Here is a 10,497-nt window from a genome sequence, read left to right as displayed (position 1 = left end):
ATGCGTTTTTTAAATTAAAATGGATGTGTGTGAGGGCGTAACAGGGGTGTGAGAGGTTTGGAATTAGGGGACTGTTTAAGGGGAGTGTGTATGAGGGAAGCGTGTTAGGGGTATGTGTGAAGGATGTATATGAGGGAAGCGTGTTAGGGGTATGTGTGAAGGATGTGTGTGAGGGAAGCGTGTTAGGGGTATGTGTGAAGGATGTGTGTGAGGGAAGCGTGTTAGGGGTATGTGTGAAGGATGTGTGTGAGGGAAGCATGTTAGGGGTATGTGTGAGGGAAGCGTGTTAGGGGTATGTGTGAAGGATGTGTGTGAGGGAAGCATGTTAGGGGCATGTGTGAAGGATGTGTATGAGGGAAGCGTGTTAGGGGTATGTGTGAGGGAAGCGTGTTAGGGGTATGTGTGAAGGATGTGTGTGAGGGAAGCATGTTAGGGGCATGTGTGAAGGATGTGTATGAGGGAAGCGTGTTAGGGGTATGTGTGAAGGATGTGTGTGAGGGAAGCATGTTAGGGGTATGTGTGAAGGATGTGTGTTAGGGGTATGTGTGAAGGATGTGTGTGAGGGAAGCATGTTAGGGGTATGTGTGAAGGATGTGTGTTAGGGGCATGTGTGAAGGATGTATATGAGGGAAGCATGTTAGGGGTATGTGTGAAGGATGTGTGTTAGGGGTATGTGTGAAGGATGTGTGTGAGGGAAGCATGTTAGGGGCATGTGTGAAGGATGTGTATGAGGGAAGCGTGTTAAGGGTATGTGTGAGGGATGTGTATTAGGGAAGCGTGTTAGGGGTATGTGTGAAGGATGTGTGTGAGGGAAGCATGTTAGGGGTATGTGTGAAGGATGTGTGTTAGGGGTATGTGTGAAGGATGTGTGTCAGGGAAGCGTGTTAGGGGTATGTGTGAAGGATGTGTGTGAGGGAAGCATGTTAGGGGTATGTGTGAGGGAAGCGTGTTAGGGGTATGTGTGAAGGATGTGTGTGAGGGAAGCATGTTAGGGGTATGTGTGAAGGATGTGTGTTAGGGGTATGTGTGAAGGATGTGTGTGAGGGAAGCGTGTTAGGGGTATGTGTGAAGGATGTGTGTGAGGGAAGCATGTTAGGGGCATGTGTGAAGGATGTGTGTGAGGGGTATGTGTGAAGGATGTGTGTGAGGGGTATGTGTGAGGGAAGCGTGTTAGGGGTATGTGTGAAGGATGTGTGTGAGGGGTATGTGTGAGGGAAGCGTGTTAGGGGTATGTGTGAAGGATGTGTGTGAGGGGTATGTGTGAAGGATGTGTGTGAGGGGTATGTGTGAGGGAAGCGTGTTAGGGGTATGTGTGAATGATGTGTGTGAGGGGTATGTGTGAAGGATGTGTGTGAAGGATGTGTGTGAGGGGTATTTGTGAAGGATGTGTGTGAGGGAAGCGTGTTAGGGGTATGTGTGAAGGATGTGTGTGAGGGAAGCGTGTGAGGGGTTTGTGTGAAGGATGTGTGTGAGGGGTATGTGTGAAGGATGTGTGTGAGGGAAGCGTGTTAGGGGTATGTGTGAGAGGAGAGTTTAAGAGGAGTGTGTGAGAGGGGTGTTTGAGTGGGGTGTGAGATCGACAGAGGGTCCATCTCACACTTCCCTCAAACACACTCCTCTCAATCACCCCTCTCACACACTCCTCTCACACCCCTCTTACACACTCCTCTCACACACTCCTCTCGCACCCCTCTCACACACCCCTCTCACACACTCTTCTCACAACACTCTCACACACCCCTCTCACACGCTCCTCTCACTAACCCCTCTCACACAGCCCTCTCACATCCCCCTCACACGCTCCCCTCACACCCTCCTCTCACTAACCCCTCTCAGACACCCCTCTCACATCCCTCTCACACACACCACTCACACACACCTGTGGAGTGTGTGAGAGGAGCGTGACTGGCGTGTGTGAGGGGAGTATATAAGAAGGATGTGTGAGAGGGGTGTGTGAGGGGGTTATAAATAGACGGAGGAGAGTGTGTGAGGAGTGTCTGAGAGGGAAGTGTGAGAGGAGTGTGTGAGAGGGGTGTGTGAGTTGGGTGTGTGAGAGGAGTGTGTGAGAGGGGTGTGAGGGGAGCGTGTGAGAGGGGTGTGTGAGGGGGTTAGAGATGGGTGGAGGGGAGTGTGTGAGGGCGTAACATATGGAAAGAAGGGAGTGTGTGAGAGGAGTGTGTGAGAGGAGTGTGTGAGAGGAGTGTTTGAGGGGGTTACTGATGGACGGAGGGGAGTTTGTGAGAGGAGTGTGTGCGAGGGGTGTGTGAGAGGAGTGTTTGAGAGGGTTATAGATGGACGGAGGAGAGTTTTTGAGGGGAGCGTGTGAGGGGTTGTGTGAAGGATGTGTGTGAGGTTAAAATGTGAGGGCGTAGCATATGGAATAATGGGTAGTGTGTGAGAGGAGTGTGTGAGAGGAGTATTTGAGAGGTTTTCAGACGGACGGAAGGGTGTGTGTGAGAGGGGTTGTGTGAGGGGGTTACAGATGGACGGAGGGGTGTGTTTGAAAGGGGTGTGTGAGGGGTATGTGTGAAAGATGTGTCTGAGGGGAGCGTGTGAGGGGAGTGTGTGAGGGGTGTGTGTGAGGGGTGTGTGTGAGGGGGTTACAGATGGATGGAGGAGAGTGTGTCAGGGGACTGTTTGAAAGGGGTGTGTATGAGGGGTGTGAATGAGTTGAGTGTGTGACGGTAGTGTGTGTGGGCGTTACAGATGGAAGAAGGGGAGTGTGTGAGGGATGCGTGTGAGAAGTGTGTGTGAGGAAAGTGTGAGGGGGTAATTGATTGACGGAGGCTAGCGTGTTAGAGGACTGTGTGAAGGGTGTGTGTGAGGTGTGTGAGTGAGGGGGATGTGGGGTGTGTGTATGTGAGGGTAATGTATGAGGGGAGTGTACAAGAGGAGTGTGTGAGGGGTGTTTTCGAGGGGTGTGTGTGAGGGGTGTGTGTGAGGGGGGTGTGTGAGGGGTGTGTGCGGGGAGTGTGAGGGGAGTGTGAGGGGGCTGTATGAAGGGTGTGTGTGAGGGGAGTGTGAGGGGGCTGTATGAAGGGTGTGTGTGAGGGGAGTGTGAGGGGAGTGTGAGAGGGCTGTATGAAGGGTGTGTGTGAGGGGAGTGTGAGGGGGCTGTATGAAGGGTGTGTGTGAGGGGTGTGTGAGGGGGCTGTATGAAGGCTGTGTGTGAGGGGAGGGTGTGAGGGGGCTGTATGAAGGGTGTGTGTGAGGGGAGTGTGTGAGGGGGCTGAATGAAGGGTGTGTGTGAGGGGAGTGTGTGAGGGGGCTGTATGAAGGGTGTGTGTGAGGGGAGTGTGTGAGTGGGCTGTATGAAGGGTGTGTGTGAGGGGAGTGTGTGAGGGGGCTGTATGAAGGGTTTGTGTGAGGGGAGTATGTGAGGGGGCTGTATGAAGGGTGTGTGTGAGGGGAGTGTGTGAGGGGGCTGTATGAAGGGTGTGTGTGAGGGGAGTGTGTGAGGGGGCTGTATGAAGGGTGTGTGTGAGGGGAGTGTGTGAGGGGGCTGTATAAAGGGTGTGTGTGAGGGGTGTGTGTGAGAGGGCTGTATGAAGGGTGTGTGTGAGGGGTGTGTGAAGCGGCTGTATGAAGGGTGTGTGTGAGAGGGGTGTGTGAGGGGGCTGTATGAAGGGTGTGTGTGAGGGGAGTGTGTGAGGGGGCTGTATGAAGGGTTTGTGTGAGGGGAGTATGTGAGGGGGCTGTATGAAGGGTGTGTGTGAGGGGAGTGTGTGAGGGGGCTGTATGAAGGGTGTGTGTGAGGGGAGTGTGTGAGGGGGCTGTATGAAGGGTGTGTGTGAGGGGAGTGTGTGAGGGGGCTGTATAAAGGGTGTGTGTGAGGGGTGTGTGTGAGAGGGCTGTATGAAGGGTGTGTGTGAGGGGTGTGTGAAGCGGCTGTATGAAGGGTGTGTGTGAGAGGGGTGTGTGAGGGGGCTGTATGAAGGGTGTGTGTGAGGGGAGTGTGTGAGGGGGCTGTATGAAGGGTGTGTGTGAGGGGGCTATATGAAGGGTGTGTGTGAGGGGAGTGTGAGGGGGCTGTATGAAGGGTGCGTGTGAGGTGAGTGTGTGAGGGGGGTGTATGAAGGGTGTGTGTGAGGGGAGTGTGTGAGAGGGCTGTATGAAGGGTATGTGTGAGGGGTGTGTGTGAGAGGGCTGTATGAAGGGTGTGTGTGAGGGGAGTGTGTGAGGGGGCTGTATGAAGGGTGTGTGTGAGGGGGCTATATGAAGGGTGTGTGTGAGGGGAGTGTGAGGGGGCTGTATGAAGGGTGTGTGTGAGGGGGCTATATGAAGGAAGTGTGTGAGGGGAGTGTGAGGGGGCTGTATGAAGGGTGTGTGCAAGGGGAGTGTGTGAGGGGGCTGTATGAAGGGTGTGTGTGAGGGGAGTGTGTGAGAGGGCTGTATGAAGGGTATGTGTGAGGGGTGTGTGTGAGAGGGCTGTATGAAGGGTGTGTGTGAGGGGAGTGTGTGAGGGGGCTGTATGAAGGGTGTGTGTGAGGGGGCTATATGAAGGGTGTGTGTGAGGGGAGTGTGAGGGGGCTGTATGAAGGGTGTGTGCAAGGGGAGTGTGTGAGGGGGCTGTATGAAGGGTGTGTGTGAGGGGAGTGTGTGAGGGGGCTATATGAAGGGAGTGTGTGAGGGGAGTGTGTGAGGGGGCTGTATGAAGGGTGTGTGTGAGGGGAGTGTGTGAGGGGGCTGTATGAAGGGTGTGTGTGAGGGGGCTATATGAAGGGTGTGTGTGAGGGGAGTGTGAGGGGGCTGTATGAAGGGTGTGTGTGAGGGGGCTATATGAAGGGTGTGTGTGAGGGGAGTGTGAGGGGGCTGTATGAAGGGTGTGTGCAAGGGGAGTGTGTGAGGGGGCTGTATGAAGGGTGTGTGTGAGGGGAGTGTGTGAGAGGGCCGTATGAAGGGTATGTGTGAGGGGTGTGTGTGAGAGGGCTGTATGAAGGGTGTGTGTGAGGGGAGTGTGTGAGGGGGCTGTATGAAGGGTGTGTGTGAGGGGAGTGTGAGGGGGCTGTATGAAGGGTGTGTGCAAGGGGAGTGTGTGAGGGGGCTGTATGAAGGGTGTGTGTGAGGGGAGTGTGTGAGGGGGCTATATGAAGGGAGTGTGTGAGGGGAGTGTGTGAGGGGGCTGTATGAAGGGTGTGTGTGAGGGGAGTGTGTGAGGGGGCTGTATGAAGGGTATGTGTGAGGGGTGTGTGAGGGGGCTGTATGAAGGGTATGTGTGAGGGGTGTGTGAGGGGGCTGTATGAAGGGTGTGTGTGAGGGGTGTGTGAGGGGTGTGTGAGAGGGCTGTATGAAGGGTATGTGTGAGGAGTGTGTGTGAGGAGAGGATGTGAGGGCGGTATTCGAGGGGTGTGTTTGAGGGATGTGAAGGGTGTATGTTAGGGGGCTGTGTGAAGTGTGAGTGTGAGGGATGTGTGTGAGAGGGGTGTGGGGCGTATGTATGTGAGGGGAATGCATGAGGGGTGTGTGCAAGGGGAGTGTGTGAGAGGAGCGTGTGAGGGGTGTGTGAAGGGTGTTTGAGGGGTTATAGATGGACGGAGGGGAGTGTGCAAGTGGAATGTGTGAGGGGAGCGTGTGAGGGTTGTGTGAATTGTGTGTGAGGGGTTATAGATGGGCGGAGGGGTGTCTGAGGGGAGCGTGTGAGGGGAGCGTGTGAGGGGAGCGTGTGAGGGGAACGTGTGAGGGGAGCGTGTGAGGGGTGTGTGAATTGTGTGTGAGGGGTTATAGATGGGCGGAGGGGTGTCTGAGGGGAGCGTGTGAGGGGAGCGTGTGAGGGGAGCGTGTGAGGGGAACGTGTGAGGGTAGCGTGTGAGGGTATCGTGTGAGGGGAGCGTGTGAGGGGTGTGTGAATAATGTGTGAGGGGGTTACAGATGGACGGAGGAGAGTGTGTGAAAGGTGTGTGAGAGGGATGTGTTTGTCAGGGTTGTGTGAAGGGGGTGCGTGTGAGTAGGGTATGTGAGGGCTGTATTCGAGGGGTGTATGTCAGGGATGTGTGTGAGGGGAGTGTGTGAGGGGTGTGTGAGGGGTGTGCAGGGTGTGTGTGTGAGGGGACAGTGTGAGGGGTGTGCGGTGTGTGTGAGAGGGATGTGTTTGTCGGGGTTGTGTGAAGGGGGTCCGTGTGAGGGGTGTGTGTCAGGGATGTGTGTGTGGGGAGTGTGTGAGGGGACTGTGTGAGGAGTGTGTGTGAGGGGTGTGTGTCAGGGATGTGTGTATGGGGAGTGTGTGAGGGGTGTGTGTATGTGAGAGGGTTACAGATGGACGGAGGAGAGCGTATAAAGGGCGTGTGTGAGGGATGTGTTTGTGGGGAGTGTGTGAAGGGGGTGCGTGTGAGGGGTGTGTGAGAAGGCTGTATGTTAGGAGAGTATGTGAGGGGTGCATTCGAGGAGTGTTTGTGTTTGTGTGAGAGGGGAGTGTGTGACAGTACAGCAACGTGACGGTTCAACAACGTGACAGTACAAGAACAGGACAGTACAACAACGTGACAGACACAACACCTGTCGCTCACTGTGCCTTGCTTAATACTACCTCGACCACATGCACACAACAGGGAATCAATAACTTTCATGGCCGACTTCCACAAGCATCAAAGTCGATTGAATCATCACCACGCTTCTATTGAAGGACCTAAGTGGGTGTGTTAATGTCGGTGCGATGTGTCTACCATATAAAGCAGCAAGCACCTGTTGCTGCGTGGGACATTCAGCCGTGTTTCATCTGTTGGAGCGGTGCGTGTCAGACTTCACGCGATAGACATATCGATTTAACGTGATAAAAAAACATAATTATAAGCTCAATTAAATATGTATTTCAGGTTTTAAGAGAGCTGAATTATCTCAGAATGCTATATGAAATTTAATAACCAGCGGAGATTTGCAGTACAACACCGCAGACGTTGACGTATAGCACAACACAGTCTCGCTTGGAAATTCCGGCGACAATCGACTGTTCCAACATGTTATGTGAACTTTATAATTGAGCTACGTCATCGATTAACATATGATGTCATCTGCTGCAATGCACAGGTATAGCAAAAGCAACAGAAATGATATGGTTCACCTTTTGGTGCACTCGAACTTAACAACGAATTGAAGATTAAACTTAGATATTGCATTTCGCCCCTGAATGATGTTTGCTTAATATTTTAGTTTTCTTGTTTAACGTCGCACTCAGAAATAACCGAGTCAATAACCAGACAATCCAGTGATTGCAAAAGAATTAAAACAAATCCAAAATCGGTGATAGAAACTGCTGTTGGATTGAGGTCAACTTGTGCTATGTCACGTGACTTTCATTAAGTCGGAATTATTGTGTGGCTTTTCGCTTTGAAGGCATTTATTCTGCCTCCGAGAACTCCACGTGCAGCGGGGTATAACGGATTAATTGTCCCGCTGTGGAATATATATTTTTCTGTAAGACTAGGATTTATGTTTTTCATGGCCACTTTCCCGCAAGATAGCATATAAATAATGTTATATATATATATAACTAAATTAGGCCCAGTGAGCAGGTACCTTCACAACGATGGCGAGTAGTGTCCAGTTTAATCCAAGCGTCTTGTTTGGCGCTTGGAGTTGGCTGTTGTGGATGCTTCCCTAAAAATTACCACTTGATTGAGCTCGTGTGAATTGTAAATTATGAGTATGTTGAGTTCAGAAGATTTTCAGTCTTTCCAAAATGGTCCCTTTATAACACTAATAGCTTTTCTGCCTTACGTAAAAGCGTGACGAAATGTATTGATATCCAACATTCAATCGATTGTGATTTAGTTATTACATATATAACACTAGTATATATGTAGCAATATCGACCCATTTGGTTACTATAATATCTACCGAGTATGTGTTGTGTCATTGATTCGTGTCCTTCATTGATCGAGGTACGTGTAAGTTATAATCTCCCACTCCGCAAAGATTAATCAATTAAAACACTCAATCCATGTATAAAATATTTCATTAACACTGACACTACATGTACAAGACATTAGAAATAGTTTTTGAAAGGGACCAAATTTCTAATTAGCATGTGAATACGAGAAAGTGACTTATAATCATTATTAATCAAAACTGCTAAACTCCAGATCATATCGACCGGAGACACCCAAAGGGACTGTGAGTTGCCAAGAGGTATTCATTATTATATTTACTGTAATTTAAAATGCCTTAGTGTCACATCTTTCAAAGGAAAGGGTACCACACAAGAGTTATATGCTTCGGTGTGTGTACGTAACGCTCAGCGTCTCTGTTCTCAGCCTCTGCTTCACACAGATGGTATTTGTAATGTGAGTGAGTGAGTGAGTATGGTTTTACGCCGCTTTTAACAATATTCCAGCAATATCACGGCGGGGGACACCAGAAATGGGCTTCACACATTGTACCCATGTCGGGAATCGAACCCGGGTCTTCGGCGTGACGAGCAAACGCTTTAACCACTAGGCTACCCGACCGCCCCTTATATGTAATGTGAAGAAGGAGGCCTACGTGTACATAAAGCATAAAAACCACTTGCTCTTCGTCAGTCTACAGCAACTCAAAACAGTCAAACAAATTTGTGTTGTCTATGCAATATCCTATCTTGGGAAGCGCTTGTGCACAGGCAAGTTAATACTTTTTTGGATCAAAACCTATCTTAATTTGTGTCCACCATTCTCTCTAGTAGTATAGGTAATGATGGTTCTGGACCACTTCGACTGGAGCCAGATTTATATACCTATACCACCACTACAGGGGGAATTTTTTATGTCAAAACGCTGATTCTACGATCGTCATGAGTCGTATTAAAAGAAAAATCAATATTAATTAATAATGAAGAAAATTTACTATAGCCCACGAGGATATTGGAAGTTATAGGAGCAATACAAAAATTAGCCACCGCGGCTAAGGTATCTAAAGATGTGGCCAAGGATTGGTTAAAGAAACAAGCGAAGTGGCAAATATACTTACCAGCACCCTGTCGTGGTGGAAGCTGTCCAGAGGCATCATTACCTATACTACTTCTCTGTTCCCTTGTATGCGTGTGTATGTTGTTTAACCTTACAGCTCATGTCAGTGGTCCTAAAGCTCCTGTATCACAAAACACTTCAGTGTTTCGCCTTCCAGATCTAACGTTATAACATTAAAGATCATATCCATCATCCAATACACATGATGATGCCAAGACATATTTACCCGTTAAGATCCGGGGTAGAATAGGTCTTCAGCAACCCATACTTGCCGTAAAAGGTGACTATGCTTGTCGTAAAAGGCGACTAACGGGATCGGGTGGTCAGGCTCGCTGACTTGGTTGATGCATGTCATCGATTCCAATTGCGTGGATCGATGCTCATGATATTAATCACTGGATTGTCAGGTCCAGACTCGATTATTTACAGATCGCCGTCATACAGCTGTAATATCGCTGAGTGCGGCGTTAAACAACAAACCAACCAACCAACCAACCAACCAACCAAGACATATTTATTTGGTTTTATTGTCTGTGGCTCGTGTATATTTTCACGAAAGGACCGTCAGCTGATATCAGGAATGTAACATCCAGTTGATCTTCTAGTTATCTTTACTTTTACTCAAATAGGAGGACTGTGTACGACATTCGTCAGTCTGTTAACGAAGTTGTTACAATTAATATTTTGAAACAGACAGTTGAACGGCTGTTGTGACATGGAGGATTATATGGTAGTTGTAGCAGACAGATTGACAGCCGAGTTGCGTGCATCACTAGATTATAAGTACGGCATTGGCCTTGCAGATTGTTACCATGCTTTGAGGAATACTGTGGCCAGTGACGGACGTAATTCAAACTCCTTCCACACTGACGCCGTATGAAAGTTATCTGTGTGCCGATTACATAACAGTACAGGGTGGGGAAGGTGGGTGGAAGTTAACGCGAAACGGATGACACTGTCTGCATCTGCTGGGCGGCGCCTTTGATATCACCTCCAAACAGACATGTAATAGAATGAACCATTTATGAATATGCAAATCGGGATTGCGCAGAAAAAAGAAGATTCGTTCTTGTTGTGTATCAAGCCACAAATTCATCTTTCATAAGCACGTAGTGTCTTTGTGCCTAATATATCCACAAATAACGACAAAGGGTAATGCATGTATCCACAAATATATATATATATGCCAAGTATTTGCCGATAGCAACACCTGCATAAATATTTATTCGCAAATTATTCGCAAATTATTCCCGAATTATTTGCGACTTATCCGCAGAATGTTCGCATTTATTCTGCAGAAAAACGTTTGCGTGGTAGTGTGTGCTTCTCATGGAAGAGACGCAGCAGCGTCAACGTTACAGGAAGATTGAATGAATTGATCAGGTCCTGAAGATGGTAGTCTGACGGAGCTGATAATTAGTTTTACACACAGTCCTCTCCGAGATCCACACACATGTGCCATGACGCAGGACTGCTCAGCTTCGACTCGTGCAGCTGGTCCTCCACGGCAGAAGTGACGTCATCATTACTTGAAGAAAGAACTGTCTGGCAAGCATCGCGC

This window comes from Haliotis rufescens, unplaced genomic scaffold (assembly GCF_023055435.1).
Source record: "Haliotis rufescens isolate VD_foot unplaced genomic scaffold, xgHalRufe1.0.p SCAF_14, whole genome shotgun sequence".
NCBI classification, from domain to species: Eukaryota; Metazoa; Mollusca; class Gastropoda; order Lepetellida; family Haliotidae; genus Haliotis; species Haliotis rufescens.
Note: the sequence above shows the minus strand (reverse complement) of the source record.